At 42.6% G+C, this 17,618-nt stretch overlaps 1 pseudogene; it reads right to left on the bottom strand.

Moving 5' to 3' along the window:
* Positions 1-7,896: 7,896 nt before the first annotated feature.
* Positions 7,897-9,441, bottom strand: LOC101421836 (glutathione reductase pseudogene; annotated as a pseudogene).
* Positions 9,442-17,618: the final 8,177 nt, after the last annotated feature.

Raw genomic sequence — 17,618 nt, 5'->3', positions numbered from 1 at the left:
GTTGTTTGAGTTATGTACCCCCAGAAAAAAACATGTTTTTAATCCATTCCTGTGTGGGTGAACCCATTGTAAATAGGACTTTCTGAAGATGTTATTTTTAGTTATGGTATGGCTAAGAAAATTGAGATGGGCCTAAATCCTATAACTGGAGGCCTTGTAAGACAGAAAGCCATGAGGAGGAGCCAGAAGCTGGAAGTCAACAAAACCTGGAAGAAAAAGAAGAGGAGACTGCTGTTTGAAGGGGAAACCAAAGAACACAAGGATTACTAATTGATCAGAGTGCTACCAACCCCATAAAGAAGAAAGCCTTCTAGCCTCTGAAACCATAAGCAATAAATTGCTGTTGGTTAAACCAAGGAATTCTGTGGTATGCCCTTTTTTTTTTTTCCCCAGTAGTTTATAAGTATTTATGAAATCCTTACCATGCTTTTAATCCTGGAACAGTTACTTTACAAGATACAGAAGTTTTTAAAAATCTCCAGCCCTCAAATAGCTTATAATTTAGTTGCTCATGATGTATATTTCTTTTAATGTGCTTTTGCTATGGGTTGTATTTTGTGGAGGATTTTTGCATCCATATTCCTTAGAGATATTGGTCTGTAATTTTCTTTTTTCTTTTGGTATTTTTATCTAGTTTTGGTGTTAGGGTGATGTTAGCATCATACATAGACTTTGGTAGCATTCTTTTCTGTTCAGTTTTTTGGAAGAGCTTCAGCAAGTTTGGTATTAGATTGCCTTTGAATGTTTGATAGAACTCATCATCGAAGCTATGCTATTTTTACCACTGTAGCTAAGTAATATGCTTTAAAGTCAGGAAGTGACTTTTTGTCTCCTGGGCTTTTCATCTTTGGGAAGTTTTTGATGACTTTTTCTTTCTTATTTATTTATTGTCCTTTTTTTAAAGATACATAGATCACACAAAATGTTACATTAAAAAATATAAGAGGTTCCCATATACCCCCCTCCCCACCCCCAGCCACATCTCCCACATCAACAACCTCTTTCATCAGTGTGGCACATTCATTGCATTTGATGAATACATTTTGGAGCACTGGCACACCACGTGGATTATAGTTTACATTGTAGTTTACACTCTACCCTAGCCCATTCAGTGCATTATGGAAGGATATACAATGTCCCTTATCTTTCCCTGCAATATCACTCAGGAAAAATCCAAGTCCCAAAAATGCTCCCATGTCACACTACTTCTTCCCTCTCCCTATGCTCATCAACTCCCATAGCCACTGTCTCCACATCAATGATAATTTCTTCCATTGCTAGGATCACAATAATTCTAGAATACTGGTAGAATACCAGTAAGTCCACTCTAATCCATATTTTATTCCTCCATCCTGCAGACCCTGAGATGGCGATGACCACTCCACTTCTAAATTGAGAGAGGGCTTAGATCCCACATGGCTCATGGATGGGATTCTCCTGCTTGTAGTTGTAGACTTTCTTGGTTCCCTGGTGTGGTGGTTGACCATCCTCACCTCTCTGTTAGCTGACCTCGGAAAGTACAATGCACCAGAGAGTAGGTATTACATCTCTGCTGAGGCTTAGGGCCCAGCAGGCACATGGACAGTCCAGAGATTCAAGTCTCCTGAGCATACACCAACCCCAGCACCAACTACGGGTTCAGTAAAAGTGACAGAAGAGGCATGTGTAGAGAGGCCACATCTGAGTCCAAGTCCATCACACTCAGGAGCACAAATTGTAAGTAGGGCCCACTGGCAAGGCACTGAACTCCAGAGCCATCTGCCACGAATGTAAAACCTAGGTGTCTCCCTAGCCCTCAGGAGTACAACTACCTGGGGCCATATGTACTTTGGCTGTATCTGGGAACCTGCTGAGAAGTGCATAAGTATGACCCCTCTGATGATCTCATGACTCATTTTGAAGTCTCTTAGCTATATAAACTAATTTGACTTTACCATTTCCCCCTTTTATTCAAGGTTGTTTTCTAGTTGCATCACCAGCTGGTGCTTAGTAGTAATCCCTTGGTGTCAGGGAGGCTCATCTCTGGGATTTATGTCCCACACTGGGTGAAGGTAATACATTTACCTGCTGAGTTTGGCTTAGAGAGTGGCCACATTTGAACAACATGGAGGCTTTCAGTAGGTAACTCTTAGACACCCTGCAGTTCTAGGCCTAGTTGAAATTTCAAGCATACAGGCTTATAAGCATAGTTATCAGTATCAAGGGACCATCATTGGACCACCCTTCTTCACTGGTCTTTTTTTTAAAAAAGATTTATTTATTTATTTCTCTCCCCTCCCTCCCCACCCCCGCCCCAGTTGTCTGTTCTCTGTGTCCATTCGCTGTGTGTTCTTTGTCCGCTTCTGTTGTTGTCAGTGGCACAGGAATCTGTGTTTCTTTTTGTTGTGTCATCTTGTTGTGTCAGCTCTCCGTGTGTGTGGTGCCATTCCTGGGCAGGCTGAACTTTCTTTTGAGCTGGGCGGCTCTCTTTACAGAGCGCATTCCTTGTGCATGGGGCTCCCCTACGTGTGGACACCCCTGCATGGCACGGCACTCCTTGAGCACATCAGTGCTGCACATGGGCCAGCTCCACATGGGTCAAGGAGGCCAGGGGTTTGAAACACGGACCTCCCATGTGGTAGACAGATGCCCTAATTACTGGGCCAAGTCTGCCTCCCTTCACTGGTCTTTACGCTTGCCCTTAGGGGAGTGTTGCTACTTCATTGGGGAATGTGAAAGAACTCCCCAGGATGGGAACTCAGCACTCCCTCAGTTGTCATGTGTAACTTTACCAACTATGACAATACCCAATGAACATCTGAACATATCTATTTACCCTATATGCATGCCCTGGAGAACTCCCTCCCATGCATCCCCCATCAATGACATCCCATACCAGTGCTCCTCCCCTGCCATAGTTGATCCCCAATGTGTTACAAAACTTCTTAAAAAACAAAGCCTAATATATTGCCAAATTCAATTAGTAGGAAAATAAAATAGTAATTTTAGGTTTAAAGATTATAAATAGAATACATAATCATTTAGAAAAACTAAAGTAATGTAAAAAATAAATTGGGGTAAGAAAAAAATGGAAAATATCATTAAAAAGATTTTTTTTTCTGCCTTTCATCACTGTAATAGGTGTTGCCCCGTCTGTACAGTGACAGGGCAATCTCTTCTATTTCTTCCTCAGTGTCTACATCCTTTAAAAAAAAAAGTTTTTTTTTATGTCTTCAAAAAGTTTTAGGTCACAGTAAAGTCACATATAGAATATAGGGTACTCCCATTTACCCAACATCAAAACATTTTCCAGCTTCCCCAGCAATGATCTTTTTACATGTGGATGTTACATTTGCTACAACTGATGTACAAATACGGAAACATAGCTACTAACATTGATTCCATTATGGTTTACATTATGGTTTATATTTTAGACTGTACACTTCTATAAATTTTTGGTTACATTATGGTTTACATTTTAGACTATACAAATTTTTGGAGAAATTTAACATGGCATGTATCCATTGTTTCACAATCTTGCAGAACACTTTCATTGACCCCCCCCCCCATTACCCCCTCTTCCATCTATTCTATTCCTCTCTCCTCCTCCCCTTGGGGACTACAGTGACAATCAAGCTTCACTACTTGAAGAACAAGACTCATAAATACTTGCAACAATGCTGAGGGCTTGACACACTAGTCTGTCTTCCCCCATTGGGAGCCACCCATGCTCTTGAGAGACACCCTCCCCTCTGTTTGAGAACAGCAGGCTTCCCCAGGATGGGGGTACAACACCTTCCCATTCATTGTATGGGTCTCCACCCACTGATAAACACAAAACACACACTCCTTAGAAACCTGCCCCAGGTGCACCTGATCAAAAACTTTAACCAGTAACCCTTCCTGATTATATTTTCTAAAGAGTTTTCTCAACATAATAGTTTCAACCACATACCTGACAATCTCCTGTGTTCATGTGCTCCCCCTCAATTCTCCCCCCAATTCCATGGACCATCTGATCTATCTTCCCAACCTTAGCCCTCCCATCAAGCCTGCAAAGCCCCACCCAATAGTATCCCTATGCCCCCATCTTATCCCTTCATTCCACACTTACTTCCACATTATCATAGATTTCGCCCATGTAGGCATGGGCTCACAACCTTCCTCACCCCCTATTTCCTGTAAGCCTATCTTCCAGTCTCTAGCTCTCTGAGACAGCTTGATTGGCTTAATTCATTTCAGAGAGGTCAAGTAATATTTGTCCTTCAATGCCTAGCTTCCTTCACCCAACATAAGGTCCTCAAGATTCATCCATATTATCCCATGTGTTAATATTGTATTCCTCTAAGCACACTCTCGACATAGAGGTGGACTGGACATAACCATCCCAAGGTCCACAGAATGGAGGAATAGAGTATGGATTAGAGTGGACTTACTGATATTCTATTCTGGAACTATTGTGATTAGTAATGGAAGTAAATGTAGCATTGAGATGGAGAAAGTGGCCATGGTAGCTGCTAAGTGTGGGGAGTGGGAAGAAGAGATGTGATGTGGGGGCATTTTCCGGACTCGGAATTGTTCTGGTTGGTACTGCAGGGGCAGTTACTGGACATTGTATGTCCTCCTATCGCCCATTGGGTGGACTGGTGGAGAGTGTAGACAATAATGTGGACCATTGATCATGTGGTGCAGCAGTGCTCAGAGATGTATTCACCAAGTGCAATGAATGTCTGATGATGTTGGAGGAGGTTGTTGTTATGGGGGGAATGGGGTGAGGGGGTTGGGGGTATATGGGGATGCCATATTTTTTTTAATGTGACATTAAAAAAATAAAATACTGTATTCCTTCTTACAGCTGAGTAGTATTCCATTGTATGCATATACCACATTTTGCTTATCCATTCATCTGTTGATGGGCATTTGGGTTGATTCCAAATTTTGGCAATAGTGAATGTTACTAAAAACATTGGTGTGCATATATTGGTTCATGTTCTTGTTTTCAGTTCTTCTCGGTATATACCCAGGAGTGGAATTTCTGGGTCATATGGCAAATCTATAGTTAGTTTCTTGAGGAACTATCAAACTGTCACTCACAATGGCTGGATATGTCTACATTCCCACCAGCAGTGGATGAGGGATCCCATTCCTTCACATCCTCTCTAAAACTTATAGTCCTCTTTTTTTTTTTGCTTTTTGTTTTTTATTTTTATTCTAATATTTTTATTAAATTCTCTTTTTTTTTAAAGATACATAGATCACAAAAAATGTTACATTAAGAAATCTAAGAGGTTCCCACATACCTCACACCCCACTCCCCCACTCCTGCCACATCAACCACCTCTTTGATCAGTGTGGCACATTCTTTGCATTTGGTGAATACATTTTGGAGCACGGCTGTACTGCATGGATTATAGTTTACATTGTAGTTTACACTCTCCCCCAGTACATTCAGTGGGTTATGGCAGGATATAAAAAGTCCTGCATCTGTTTCTGCAATATCATTTAGGACAACTCAAAGCCCCCAAAGTACCCCTATATCTCATCTCTTCTTCCCTCTCCATGTCCTCAGTAGCTACAGTGGCCACTTTCCCCAGGTCAATGCCTCAGTTTCTTCCATTGCTAGTCACAATAGTTCTATAGCAGAATACCATTAAGTTCACTGTAATCCATATTTTATTCCTCCATCCTGTGGACCCTGAGTTGATGATGTCCTCTCCACCTCTATTTTGAGAGAGGGCTTAGATCTTATCTGGTTGATGGTTGTGATTCTCCTGCTTGGAGTTGTAGGCACTCTAGGTTCCCTGGTGTGGTGGTTGACAATCTTCATCTCCTCGTTAGCTGACCTGTGCAAGTCCAAAAACCAGAGAGTAGGAGCTGCAACTCTGCTGAGGCTCATGGCCTGGCTGGCATATCAACCCTCTGTTTTTTTAATAGATGCCTGTCTCATGGGTGTAAGATGGTATCTCACTGTAATTTTTATTTGTATTTCTCTAGCAGCTAGTGATGTTGAGCATCTTTTCATGTGCATTTTAGCTATTTGTATTTCTTCTTTGTAGAAGCATCTATTGAAATCTCTTGTGCATTTTTAAAATGGGTGGTCTTTTTATTTTTGAGATATAGGATTTCTTGATATATGCTGGATGTTAGGCTCTATATCTGTTAGGAGCCTAATATTCAGATATAGAGATTACTAAATATTTTCTCCCATTGGGTAGGCTGTCTTTTCACTTTCTTGATAAACTTCTTTGCAGTGCAAAAGGCTTTAATTTTGAGGAAGTCCCATTTATCTACTTTTTCTTTTACAGCTCCCACTTTGGGTGTGAAGTTCATGAAGCCATTTCCTATTACAAGGTCCTGTAGATGCTTCTCTACACTGTCTTCCAAGGTCTTTATGGTCTTGGCTCTTTTATTTAGATCTTTGACACATCTTGCGTTGATTTTTGTATAAGGTGTGAGATGGTATTCCTCTCTCATTCTCTTGCATATGGATATCCAGTTCTCCAAGTACCATTTGTTGAAAGAGGCCATTCTCTCCCAGTAGAGTGGGCTTTGTGGCCTTGTCAAATATCAGATGACTGTATATATGAGGATCTATATCAGAATTCTCAATTTGGTTCCATTGGTCAGTGTGTCTATCCTTGTGGCAATACCTTGTCATTTTGACCACTATAGCTTTGTAGTATGTTTTAAAGTCTGGCAGTGTGATTCCTCCAATTTTCTTTTTCTTTTTCAATATGTCTTTGGCTATTTGGGTCCTCTTTCCCTTCCAAATAAATTTCATAGTTAATTTTTCCAGTGCATTAAAAAAAGCTGTTGTAATTTTTATTAGGATTGCATTAAATCTGTAGACCAGTTTGGGTAGGATATATATCTTAATGATGATATTTAGTCTTCCTATCCATGAACAAGGAATATTCTTCAAGTTATTTAAGGTTACTTTTTTTTTTGTACAAGAAGTCTATGATTTATTTTCAAGTTTTTGGAACAGTTTTCAGATAAAGTTGACAACAAAGACAAATATTGAAAGCATTCATTGAACTATGACTCTTAGCATAGGAAGGGACTTTTGAAGTACTCAAGCCTCTAAAAGCAGGAATCACTGCTACTATGTTCTCCAGATATTTAACCAGCTTCTTCAAATCTTTTTCAGCCCATAAAAATAATACAAACAGTGTTTAATCATTTAAAACAAAAGAAAGAATAAAAAAAAAAGTGGGCAGATCTTAGCCTGAAGCAGTCAGAGTGGACATTGTCCCAATCCCTCAAGGCTGCAGAATGAACAAAAATAAGGGGCAGTGTAACTGCTGTCTAAAGTAGATTTGTTGTTATTATAGTTACCTTGTGTTATTTGGGTAACTTGTAACATTAATATAAAACATATATTTTTAATTAAAAAGTAAAAACTTTTCAAAAAGGGGGGATAGGACTCTCAAGTTGTATATTTCTAGAGAGAGTTCACATTCTTGAAGTAGCTTTGCAATATGCAGAGCACAGTACTGGCTTCAAAACAGTAGAAAGATTCTGTGCACTTGCATTATTTAAACTATGACAAGCTGCTGACAGCTTCCTCTATACTCATTCAAGCACATTAATTTACTTGTACTTCATATAGTTTTATATTTGGGATGAGGCTAAAACCAACAAATGAAAAAATCACAGCTAGCGAAGATCTGTTTTAAAAAAAAACACTTTAAAGTATTAATCGTGATGAGATGTGATCAAATGAAAATCTATCCTGGATAACAACAGCAAAATTTTCCATTACATGAAGAAGTTCTGTTATTTACTGAACATTTCCAATATAAGAAGATCCTTTTTAAAAGAAATATGTAAAACTGGAAGAGTAAGTCAATACGACTATTTGGATCATTTCAGAAGTTCTGCCCGCCCAGCTACCAGCAACGTTTCTCTGGGTTCTCAGTGGAGCGTGACCAGTTCTTCTGAAGAGGTAGGGTGAATGGCCACTGTGTTGTCAAAGTCGGCCTTGGTTGCTCCCATTTTCACAGCTACAGCAAAGCCCTGCAACGTTTCATCACACCCGACTCCTTGCATGTGGATCCCGACCACCTTTTCCTCTTTGCCAGCACAAACCATTTTCATCACACACTTTATTTTCCTTCTGGTAATAGCATGATACATTGGAGTAAAGGAGTTTGAATAGATCTTCACATTTTCTTCTCCATATTTAGAAGTGGCCTGATCTTCCGTGAGCCTCACCGTCCCAATAGGGGGATGGCTGAAGACCACTGTGGGAATGTTCTCATAATCTAATTTGGAATCATCTTTGTGTTCAAAGAGCCTGTGAGCAAGTTTTCGGCCAACAGCTATGGCAACGAGTAAGAAGAGCTTTTCCACACACATCCCCAATTGCATAGATGCCTTTTTCACTGGTATTCTGGAACTCGTCTATGATGATATGCCCTCTGTCATCAGTCTGAACACCCACTTCGTTTAAGTTAAGGTCTCTGGTGTTGGGGTCCCGCCTGATGGCCCACAGCAGGCAGTCAACATGCTGGATCGTGGTAGAGGTGGGTTTTCTCCTGGGAACTGAAGTAACCATAGAGAGTTCCAAGCCAGAGGAGGTCTGTTTAACTTCCCTGACCTGGAAGTATTTCAGGACCTCTATGCCAGCGTTCTCCAGCTCTTCAGTGCAGTTTGAACTGATTACTGAGTCGAAATTCCTAAGTACCTTATCATGCCGTATCATGAGTGAGGTCCTAGAGCCCAGGGCTGAAAGGATTCCGGCGATCTCCACAGCGATGTACCCTGCGCCCACGATGACACTGTGGCGGGGCAATTCTTCTATTTGAAAAAACCCATCACTGGTTATTCCCAGGCTGGCACCAGGGATCCGGCTCTCCTGTGGAAAGGAAGGCATGCCTCCTGTGGCAATCAGGATGTGCGGAGCCGTGAATTTTCTCCCGTCGACCTCTACCGTGGGCTCGGGGTCTCCTGTGAATGCTGCACGGCCACGGATGATTTCTATATGGGACTTGGTTAGGTTGTTTCGATAGATGATGTTCAGGCGGCTCACACAGGCATCCCGCTTTTCCTTTATGACACGCCAATGAAATTTACTCTCACAGCTTTCAAAGCCATAATCAATGTGGTCGTGCATGAGCTCAAAGTGGACAGCTGTGTTCCACATTACCTTTTTGGGCACACAGCCACCATTCACGCAGGTGCCGCCCAGCTTGTGGCTGTCCACCACGGCGGCCCTGGCGCCGAGCTCAGCCGCCGGCCGCGCGCTGGCCAGCCCACCAGAGCCGCCGAGCACCAGATAGTCCAAGGAGGTGCCGGCGGCGGCGGGCGGTGGCCCCGCGGCTGCGGCCTGCTCGCCAGGGCGCGGGAGAGGGCGGCGGGCCTACGCCGCGGCGGCAGCGGGAAGCCAGGCGAGGCGCGCACCGCCCGCCCGGAGCCCCACAGCACGCTCGCGCCCAGGGCGCGGGGCAGCAGGGCCATGCGCGCCAACAAAGGTAAGTTGATTTTTTTCAGTTCAAGCTCATGGGCCCCCTGAAATATTTACATGTAGACCCCTGGTTAAGAACCCCTTCTCTAATGTGTTTCTGATTCTTATCGTCTTTCATTCCCATAATCTGTTACTTTTCTGTTCAGATTTTCAGATTCTTCTTTGTGCTTGCTCAGTGTCTTCTTGATTTCCTTTATCTCTTTAGCCATAATGTCTTTTAACTTATTAATTTGATTTTGGAAATTTGTATGACTCTCACTGATTAGTTGTCTCAAATCCTGTGTCTCTTCTGGGGCTTTGATATATTCCTGTACTGGGGCCATTTCTTCCATTTTCTTAGTATGGCTTGTAACTTTTTGCTGATGTCTAGGCATCTGATTATGATGGTGAGGTTACTCAGATGCTCAATTTCTCTCTTTCATAGGGTTTTAGTGTGGGAGGCTGTGTGTTACTGCTGATCTTTGATTCTTGATTCAACCTGTTCTGGGTCTTTAGGATTGTGCCTGTTAGTTGCTCAGTTCTGGGCACTAGACCCAGTAATGGGTTGCAGATCCACTTTCAAGGGCCTTGGGGAGGGAAGCTATAAAGGCCAAAAAAAATAGCCTCTCTTATTTACTTTTTTTTTTAACCCCCCCCCTTGCGGCTTGCTTGCTGTCTGTTCTCTGTGTCCATTCACTGTGCATTCTTCTGTATGTCTGTATTTATTATTTTTATTTATTCTGTCCCCTCTTGCAGCTTGTTTGTTATCTGCTCTCTGTGTCCATTCAATGCACACTCTTCTGTGTTTTTACTTGTCTCCCTTTTTGTTGTGTCAGCTTGCAGAGTCGGCTCTCCGCGGTGCTAGCAGGCTGGCAGCACTCCGTGGTGCTTGTGGGCTGGGTGACACTCTGTGGCACTTGTGGGTCAGCAGCTCTCTGCAGCATGCAGGCGAGCCTGCCTTCACAGGGAGGCCCCTGGACATGAACCCAGGGCCTCCCATGTGATAGACAGGAGCCCACCTGATTGAGCCACAGCTGCTTCCCTTATTAATTTACTTTTAATTTCCTCACATGCACTTCCTGGTCCACCAGCAGATGGTGATCTTTGGTAGTCCTCTCAGTTTAAAACCTGGGTGGAGTGTGTTCACTGCAACATGGACTGGATCAGTGTGACAGAGGGTCATGCCTGGAGTCTAAGAGCCTCATAATTCAAACTTTCTCAGAGACTGTTCTCCAACCATTGTAGGCAGCTCCCTTCCTTTTCCTGGGTAGGAAATTATTGCACTCCTCTCTGTGTCCTCAACAACAAGTTTTGGTTAGTAAAGGGCAAGATTGAGAGGGTTGGTTCTCTTTAGTTCCATGCCAGGTCCCAGAGCAAATAATGCTGAGACCCCACCTGGCCTGGAAGGGCTCATGGACACAGTAGGCCAAATTTGTGAGACAAAACGTGAGGCAGCCTTAGGCTGCATCCCTCTCTCTCCTGTTTCATGGGGAGGTGGATCCCTGTTGCACTCTTTGTCTGTAGTCACTATCCCTGAGGCCTAAGAATTCAAAAGCATCTATATTGTGGGGGAGGATGCCAGCAGTTAGAGCTACTGCTTCTATTTATTTATTTATTTTAATTAAAAAATTTTTTTCTTTTCTTTTCTTTTCTTTTAAATGTTACATTAAAAAAAATATGAGGTCCCCATATACTCCCCAACCCCCTACCCCATTCCTCCCACATCAACAACCTCTTCCATCATCATGGCTCATTCTCTGTACCTCGTGAATATGTGTTGGTGCACTGCTGCACCACATGGACAGGGGTCTACATTGTAGTCTATACTCTCTCCTAGTCCACTCAGTGGGCCATGGCAGGACATACAATGTCTGCTTTTAACTCCTAGTTTTGTGATCACAATTCTTTCCCTTTTCTCCTTTCTTTTCTGGGTGGTGGCCAGGGTTCCCCTGATGTCCTAAACCCTAAAACATTTTCCAGGCCATTTCTGCCTGTTCTTTAGCTGTTATTCTGAAAGAGAAGAGAGTCCTGTCTTTCTAGTCCACCCTCTTTGTTCTTTTGTTTAAGTGATTTTGTGAGGTGTTGGTCTAAATATATCAACAAGTAATACTTTATTTTTCTAACCTTTTCTATGTGGTTTTCAGTTGGACTAGATATTCCTGCCTCTTGGAAGTTTGTTGGTTTCATTACCTCCTGCAAAATTTGAGGACATATCAGATCAGATCAGCCCCAAATTGTAGTCCTTGCTGTGCTTGGTTCGATAAATGACTGGATTCTCCTGGGTGCTTCTTAGGTTGGGTGTTTTTCACTGTAGAAGTCAGTATTATCCGTAACTGATAGTTGGTCCTTGGTTAGAGTTTTCTCCTGTTGGCCTCTAAGGCCGTACTGTGACCTTGAGGGGTGAGAGGCATAGTTGCTCAAATTTTTGGATAACCTGAATCATGGGGTGGGGGTACTACCTCCTGTACAGATTGGTGATATTTGAATGTCTGAGCATTTGAATGGGGGGACCAGATGCCCAAGGAAGGACATTTTGTCTTGAAGGCAGATATTGAGGTCAGCTCTCAGACTGGAAAAACAATATGGAAACTAATCAGAGGCAAGTGAAATCCTAGGATGATGATCAACATTCCATAGAAGTCAAAAGATTAAGAACTAAATACCCACTCAGAGGGCTCTAGAAGGGTAGGATAGTTTCACTGATGATGTTCAGGGTTTATGCAAACACCACACCAGTGTCTTTTACTGTCTTATAAGACGATCAGTATGGATGTCTGATTATATGGGTTTTACCAGAGGAGCTTATTTTCCGTTTTGGCTTCTTGGCATTAGGTATGCATCTCTGCCTTATTTTTTATGGGGCATTTATTACCTGAAAAAGGGAAGTCTGAGAGTTTTTTTCTGTCTGGTCTTCTATGAGGGTCAAGTGTCTCTGCTACTATGTCAGATGCCAAATACAAGATATATCCTTAAAATACTTGTACTTTCTGTCATCACACTGAAATTCTGTCACTTATGAGACAGGCAATGTTGCTATAGCCTGTGGTTTGAGGCCTATTAAATATGAGCTATGTGGAAATGTGACTTCCCACTCTAGTGGGTTCTGAATTGGAGCTTGCAATTTGTAGCACCTCCTAAAACTCACCAGATTTCACTGTGTATCTTTTCCAGATTTCTTAGGTACTTCTAGACAACAGGCTCAATGCAACCGCTTCTCAAAAACTGGAGGTACCTAAAAAGTGAATCTGATATCCCATTTCCTTCCTTCCCAAAGCACTTGTTGTTAAGTGAACTCACTACCTTGGACATTCCTGCTTAGAGAACAGAGAGTCTGGGAAGGGCCAAGACCAGAGATGTGGTGATGGGACAGCTTCTAAGAACTGAGGGTGATGTGCCTGCACCAAGGGTGCCTGAGGGATGAAGCCTTGGCTGGGAGATTTCCGTGCTAAATACAAAGTGTGTGTCTTTCTCAAGTGGATCTGCCTTGAAGCTACAAAGTCTGTCATTGCTCTCCCCTAGCACCTTTACACTCTCTTGAATGTTTCTCTATTTCCTCCCCAAGTTTTCCCCAATCGCCTTTCATAGCCACCTTCACTTGATCCTTTATTTTCACTCTCTCCATTCATGCCTGCTAATTCTTTGAGTACTAAAGGGGAGTTTTCTGATCTGAGTGCTTAAGATTTGGCTGGCTTTGTCAACACCTGAGTCTTCAGGAAAGAGATGTTTTTCCTCTACTGCAAAGAATGCCAAGACCAGGTTGTCCACGTGACCATTTTAGGATATTGGGAAGGTAATGCAGGCTGTAGGACAGGGGTATAAATAGTGCCTGCAAAGGACATGAAGTAAGAAAGCATTTTGTGGGTAAATCAGTGTTTCATGAGGGGCCCAGCAAATGTCTGCTGTACCCCAGGATATAAAATCCTGTCAGCATGCACAGAGCCCTTAGAACTAATTATTGTTCAAATTGTGTCAAAATGTGGGACCCACATTAGTTGGACAGCAGAGGGTAATCATGCTCCCATGTGGCTACCACTGAATCTCCCCAAGGAGGTCAGCCTTGAGGTCTGATAGACCTATTATTCCCATTCTTGTTATCATCTGCCCCAAGGAATGACCGAGAGTGGAGGTGGGGTGACAGATTGAGAGGATTTGCATGGAAAGGTCAGGACCTTGGCCATCCCTGCTGTCTGGTGCATGGGCAGAGCCTTCTGGCAGGACTAGCAGACTCAGTCAGTTAGATTCATAGTACATCTGCAGTTTGAAGGAGCTTCAACTGGACATTTAGCTCTCCAGAAGCTGTTCTGAGAGACAACAATGATGCACATCCCTTCCCTGCATATCCAGGATCTAAGGTTCCCTTCTATGGTCCAGGCTTGCATTCTCCTCAACTGTCTCAGTATCAGCTGACATATTCTAGCAACTTTAACCTCACCTCTTTTCCAGTCATCTCCTCTTTGTACCTACCCCTTTCATTTAGAAAGTAAAGTCCAAGAAGGCAGAAAAGCATTTTCTTTTATTTTAACCTGAATTAAGTCACATGGGGCCCACTTTTGGCCAAGGTTCCATTGGAGGGTGTACCAACTAGACTAACTTGGGGTTGTTGTTAGGAGTTGAATGGCACATCATTCTTAAGGATGGTTGGGGCAAAAAACTCAATTTTCAATAGAGGTTCAGAAAATTCCATGGGTTTTTACAATATCCTACCCTTTTTACCATGGTCATTTCACAGTCAGCTTCGCAGAGGAAATAACCTCTTTCCAAGGGCTGCTACATTTAATGATCAAACTGCCTTACTAAGTTGTGAGTACCATAAGGATATGAGGGAGTGGACTCAGCCTATCAGCTCACTGTTGAGTATCTTTTCTCATAAAAGCCCATCATCTTCAGACTACAAATACTATGGAAAGCTGAACTCATGAAACTGATCAGTTTCAAGGGCCACATGGATATCACTAAATTGAGCTCATCAGTTATCTGAAAAACTTGAGATACCACAGATTACCCAGAGAGATCTTCAGAAGTCCAAAGTAATGGCAGAAATATACTCTATGCTCCATATGTAACCTCCTCCTGTAGCTGCATTATTAAATTTACTAAGGGCAGTGTCATAGGACCCCTAAGATATAAGCACAGAACTGCAACAGACAGCTACAAGTTAAACTTGTCCCATATAAATTCTCACCTTCGCTTCCTTCTGGTTATAAATTTGGAGCATCTGTGAGCTCATAGCTGGAAGACATCAATTTCTTTCCAGGAGATCTAGCCTTCCATCTGGTGGACTTTTCTTCATCACCAAGCTGTGCTGCCTCCTGAATGCCCTCTCCAGCACCCACAAGACATTTGAACCCTGTTCATCTGGAAGTCTTTCTATTTTAAGAGGATCCAGTTCTGTTTCCTAATCTAGGGGACCATGGAAGGTTGGCCCAGTTGCCCAGATCCAGTACTCAGTGGGTAAAGTCCAGGGAATCACTGTATTGATCCAATGGTGGGATTATCATAAGGGGTTTGAGACATGACTGGTAAATACCTATTGCATCTGGGATCAAGGAGATATTTGCCAAGTAGACTGGACAGGCCATTACTGGCACCAGAAATATACTATATACTGTAGAGATAGATCTGGCCAAGATGAACTTAATGGAGACAGATGATAATCAGGTGATCACTGACCACAGTTATCCTAGCATCCAAGTGGCAGTGAATTTCTGGGGCTTACGGTTATATATGCTGAGTGGCATAGTCAGATAGCCTGATCTTTTATGAGCCCCTTTGTAATTTTTCAAAGGTTAATGGGATCAGAATTGTTAATCTAAACATGGACCATTCATGAAAACATTAAATATGTCACAACCTCTTCTAAACTGGTATCCTAAATACACTCTCAACTATGATCCAAAGAAACGATTACAAAGCACATGGTGATATATCAAGTACTCCTATGCTGACACAAATAGGTGTCTTTCCATGGTGGTTTTGAGGCATTTGATTTATCCAAGTATTGCTATTGCATTGGTTCTATTGACTGACTCTCCCATCTGATATTAAATGTTTCTGGGTTCACCTTTATAAAGACAGAGAAGGAGATTCAATAACTTGGCAAGGGTCAAATTCTCTAGCAGCTCATTCCATGTAATGGATCAATTGTGTATAGACATGTGTTCATGAGATCTTCAAAGGATGCCATAAGTTTTTCAGTCCCTGTCATAGTTGAGGTCATCCACAAACTAACACAAAACATGGTGTGCAGGATATTTGTTAGGGAGTATCCTTTGGATCCACACTTGTAAAAGGGAAGAATAGAAACAAGACTTGGGAGAGGAAGAGGTTGAACCTGCAATATGGATCTGACAGCTGACCTCATGGAGAACTCTGGACTTGAAATGGTCTATGACAGTTGTGATGTGTTTGTCCATAACCATGCCTTGACACTTCTACCTCCTCAGTCTATGGGTATGGGCCATACTGGAAAGCCATGGCTTAGTGTGAGGTGACTGCAACTGAGGCCATCCCTCTCCTCTGACAGTACTCTCAGCAGCAGGGGCAACAATTCATTCCTTGTAGGGAGATCTGGGCAGTGCATCACCTTGTCTACCATAACCTATCCTTGGGCCACTTGGATCTAATCTTCATACACATTCAAGGGACAGTTCTGCCAAGATTCAGATGGGCCTATCTCCTCTCTGAAGAGAAAAACATAAAGCCAGGTCACAGGGACAAACTATAGTCTCTGTGCTCTAGCTATCTCAGGGTCATCATTGATATTCACTGTCTCCTGATGATGGTGATTCCTCTTCATCATCTACCTCCTCCACTATCCACTATCCAGTCTTGATTCTCTTCACCCCTCAGTTAGAACCTTGAGATCAACCTCAGTTGATCTCTTACCTGGTGGCATAATTAAGAACTTCATCCCTGAAATGTGTAAGCAATGGTCACCTTGTGCTTCCAGGCTGGGGTTGCATCCCTTGTTCATTTATTGTCACAATTGGGAAAGGAACACCAAGATGTGCCCAAGTGGATCACATGTACACCAAACATATTCCTCATTGCACCAGTTGTGGATTAATAGCCCTTAACTCTCCTGCTGATCAGTCAATACTTATGAAAAGATGGTGACTCCTCTTGTGTGTTTCTCCCAGGACAAAAGAAACCCAAAGTGTATCTCCCTTTGTTGTCTGCACAGTTTAAGCTCTCAGTCTCCAAGTCTGCATGAGTGGTAAGCACAAATTTCTCAGGGGGTCCCTAGGAATGAAGGTAATGGGGCTATTTCTCCTTTCACCCTGTGATTTCAGATATATTTCAGATTAGTAACAGTAATATATATAAGTAATTGATTTTATTATATGCTGTAACACCAAACAGCAGCAGGTCCAATAAAGAGCTCAAATAGTAATTCAACAGTGCCTTTAGCAGTCCATATCAGAGTAGATTCTCATGAATGTGATGCTATCTTCTAGCATGCATTTTGATTCAGAGTTTTCCATGGTCTTAAACTATGTTAGCACCTCTTTCACTATAAAGTGGATGCCTTTGTCTGTTGTGATGTATTGTGGATCTGATGCTCTAAGCCTTCTGATAGTGGTGCTGGCTGAGCATCTGTGGGAAGAAACTGTAAAGCCTCACCTGAAATATATATACTTTTCTTCTTAGAATGAAATTTTGGCCATTCCAAAGTGGGAAGATCCTAATGTTGTCAGCTTGCTATCAAGTGGCTAGTTGGTTGGTGTATTAGTCAGGGTTCTCTAGGGAAATAGAATGAATCAAGAGATATCTGTCAATAGTATGCAATTTTGGGAAGCAGATTTGGCTCAAAGGTTAGAGCATCTGCCTACTACATGGGAGGTCCAAGGTTCAAATGTAGGGCCTCCTGACCCGGGTGGTGAGCTGGCCCATGAGTAGTGCTGATGTGCGCAAGGAGTGCCATGCCACACGGTGTCCCCTGTGTAGGGGAGCCCCACGTGCAAGGATTGTGCCCCATAAGGAGAGCCACCCCACATGAAAAAAGTGCAGCCTGCCCAGGAGTGGGGCTGCACACACAGAGAGCTGACTCAGCAAGGTGACACAATAAAAAGAGACACAAATTCCTGGTGCCGCTGACAAGAATACAAGTGGACACAGAAGGCAGACAACTGGAGTGGTGGGGAGATAAATAAATAAAAAATAAATCTTAAAAAAGTATGTGACTTCTCTC

The sequence above is a fragment of the Dasypus novemcinctus genome, chromosome 1 (assembly GCF_030445035.2).
Source record: "Dasypus novemcinctus isolate mDasNov1 chromosome 1, mDasNov1.1.hap2, whole genome shotgun sequence".
Taxonomy (NCBI): domain Eukaryota; kingdom Metazoa; phylum Chordata; class Mammalia; order Cingulata; family Dasypodidae; genus Dasypus; species Dasypus novemcinctus.
This window is presented reverse-complemented; position numbering and strand designations above follow the sequence as displayed.